General features: G+C 35.9%; 1 pseudogene; it reads left to right on the top strand.

Annotated features, from left to right (window-relative positions):
- The first annotated feature begins 768 nt into the window (after positions 1-768).
- On the top strand, positions 769-3186 carry LOC110415622 (receptor-like protein EIX2; annotated as a pseudogene).
- Positions 3187-3453: the final 267 nt, after the last annotated feature.

Raw genomic sequence — 3453 nt, 5'->3', positions numbered from 1 at the left:
AACAATAAAAAAATTATTGCTTATTTAATTAGAATATTATTACTTAATTTTTTTAGATTTTTGTTTTGTCACTTCAAAATTATGACTTTTTTTCCATTATTAATAAAATAATCCTAAATAATTTGGTTCTTCTTTTAATTTTTTCTTTTTTATCATTATGTGTCTCTTTTTTATTTTTTAAGTTGAAAAACATTGAATAAAATATACTTTTATGATTATTTAATTAAATTAAATTATGAAAGTTTTTTTTATTTTTTTATTTTTCAATTATTTGAAGGTAATTAAGATTTTTAATGTTTGTAAATAACGGTTGATTAATACTTATAATTAATAAATATTCAAGGGTTCAATAATACACTTTAAAACAAGAGGGCTCAAAATATATTTTTAAGGTGTGCTGAAGCAGGATTTTATGTTTTACCCCCTTTTCACTTCTTTCTTTTGCACATTTAAGCTTGCGAAGTTTGAAATGTATAACCAAGAAGATTTAGGTGATTTTTGACTAAAAATAGATTACCTCATATATAGCCAAATTCATTCAAATACAATACGCACACCCACTTTTTTCCATGCAATTAAGAGCAAACTTCTTTAAAAACGAAAATTTCGACTCACTATAAATGCTTTTGTGGAAAATGCATCGATTCCAATCCTCTACTTCCTCGGACCACTCAGGAAATTGATGTGGAAATTCGGGGCCTTGGTGAGTTCCTTGAACTTGATGTGGATGAAATGTCTTACTGTATATATTCGGTGTTGCTAGCAATAATGATAGTATGCAACCATGAGAGCGGTTACAATTTCCTGGCTTGCGTTTCTTCTTGTCATTGCAGCTACCAGTATTAGCTTTTGTGATGGGAAATCCAATGTGCGTTGCATTGAAAGTTAGAGACAAGCCCTTTCGAAGTTCAAGCATGATCTCATTGATCATTCCAACAGGCTATCTTCTTGGGTTGAAGGCGATCAAGAGGATTGCTGTGGGTGGTTTGGTGTTCTTTGCGATAACCGGACTGGCCATGTTAATGAGCTACACTTGGGGCTTCTTTTAAGTAGACCTCAAGAGCTTGAGCCACATCATGCTGAAGTGATCCCTACGATCGTAGTTTACGACCGACCAACGCTAGGAGGTAAAATAAATCCTTCTTTGCTCGATTTGAAACATCTCAGTTTCTTAGACTTGAGCAATAATAATTTTGGAGGCATACAGATTCCCGATTTCATCGGTAATTTGAGAGATTTGATCTTGACTAAATGTAATTTGAATAGATTAGAGTCATTGAATTTGGCAGCTAACAAACTTTCTGGCCATTTAACTGAATAGCTCGGGCAATTGAGAAGTCTAGTATACCTTTCCCTTCGAGGAAATTCCATTTTTGGCCTCATCCCATTTTCAATAGGGAAGTTGTCATCGTTGAAATTTCTTGATGTTTCAGAGAATCAATTAAATGGAAGTCTTCCTCAAAGTTTAGGACAACTTGGGAATTTAGAAAGTTTAGTTGCTGGCTACAATACGTTGGAAGGAAATGTCTCAGAAATGCACTTTTCTAATCTCACAAGTTTGAGACTTTTGAGTGCATCAAACAACATGTTGACATTCAAACCAAATTCAAGTTGGATTCCTCCTTTTTTCTGTGATATTATTGAATTAGGCAATTGGCATCTTGGCCCGCAATTTCCTCAGTGGTTACAATTCCAAAAGAACTTGCTTGTTTTAGATATCTCCGATGCAAGAATTTCAGGTGTCTTTCCCACTTGGTTTTGGGACCTTTCTACTCGATTTGGGAATTTAAATCTTTCCCATAACCACCTTGTTGGGGGGATGTCATATTTGGCCGGAAGTTTTTTGGTTGACTTGAGTTCCAACCAATTCAATGGTCGATTGCCACGAGTATCCCCAGATTTAATTTGTTTATTTGTCTAAAAATTTATTTTCAGGATCCCTTTCTCATTTTCTTTGTAATTCCTCAACTGCACAGCAATCTTTGACCCTTCTTGATATTGAATCAAATCTTCTATCAGGTGAAATTCCAGATTGTTGGAAAAATTGGCAAAATTTACAGATCTTGAATTTTGGAAACAACAATCTAACTGGAAAAATTCCTCAATCCTTGGAATCAATGCGTCGTCTTAGGTCATTAACCCTCCGGAACAATAGCCTGTTTGGAAAAGTACCATCCACATTTCAGCATTTTGCTGATTTATTAATTCTTGATCTTAGTGAAAATCAATTCACTGGAAGTATACAAGAATGGATTGGAGACGAGCTGTCAAAACTCTTGGTTCTAAACCTCCGTTCAAATAACTTTCAGGCCCATATTCCTCATAAAATTTGTGCTCTTCATTCTCTTCAGATATTGGACCTTGGTCATAACAACATTTCAGGAGCTATTCCAAAATGTTTCAGTAACCTAAGTGCCATGGCCACAAAAACCAAAACCATCGGCTCATATGGGTTTTCTATGAAGTTCAATTCTTTACCTCCTAAGTCAACCATTATGGATGCATGGGTGGTGATGAAAGGAAGGATAAATACAGTACCATACTAGCACTTGTTACCAGCATAGACCTCTCAGCAAACAGTCTCACGGGAGAGATCTCCAAAGAATTTGGAGTCCTCATTGGGCTGCGATCATTAAATTTGTCAGGGAATCTCCTAACAGGAAAGACACCGGAAGACATTGGCAACTGGGAGTCATTGGAATCTCTTAGACTTGTCGGTGAACCGACTCAATGGTGAAATCCCTTCAAGTTTCTCCAATTTGAATTTCCGAAATCACTTGAACTTGTCCTACAACAACTTGACAGGAAAAATCCCATCAAGCACCCAGCTCCAAGGCTTTGACAAGATTTCTTATATTGGCAATCATCTTTGCGGACCTCCTGTTACTAAAAACTGCAGTGCAAATGGCGGAACACCTAATGTTACAACTGGAGGTAGAAGTGATGGGCCTAAGGTGAATGGGCTACGTGAGCATAGTGCTTGGATTTGTCATGGGGTTTTGGGGTGTGGTGGCTCCCCTGTTTTTCATCAGGTCTTGGAGGTTTGCTTACTATCAAAAACTGGATGATGTTGGTCGCAAGCTGTACGTGTTTTGGGCTACTACTGGAAGAAGCTCATTTCGGAGCGTTTGGCAAAGTAATAACCAGATTTGTGCGCTCGTTACTTGTTCCATGTTTCCGTTTTGATGGGAGAATAAAAGTGGTGTTTCAAGTTTTAGTTTACTGAAAATTGATGTAATTGTGCTCTGTTAATGTAAGACTGATAGATGTTTAATTGTATTTCAACAATCAAGATGGGTTTAGGGTAAAGGAATTTTCAATAATTTTATTTACATTTGTTAAAATCTTATAGTACTTTCTAACTATGGAAAAATTGATTCGATTCACAATAAAATCAGAAGTGATCTAGGTGTGAAGATAAACTTAAAAGAATGAACAAAATCATAATCCTAT

The sequence above is a fragment of the Theobroma umbraticum genome, unplaced genomic scaffold, assembly GCF_002168275.2.
Source record: "Theobroma umbraticum cultivar Fairchild unplaced genomic scaffold, ASM216827v3 scaffold_147.0, whole genome shotgun sequence".
NCBI lineage: Eukaryota > Viridiplantae > Streptophyta > Magnoliopsida > Malvales > Malvaceae > Theobroma > Theobroma umbraticum.
This window is presented reverse-complemented; position numbering and strand designations above follow the sequence as displayed.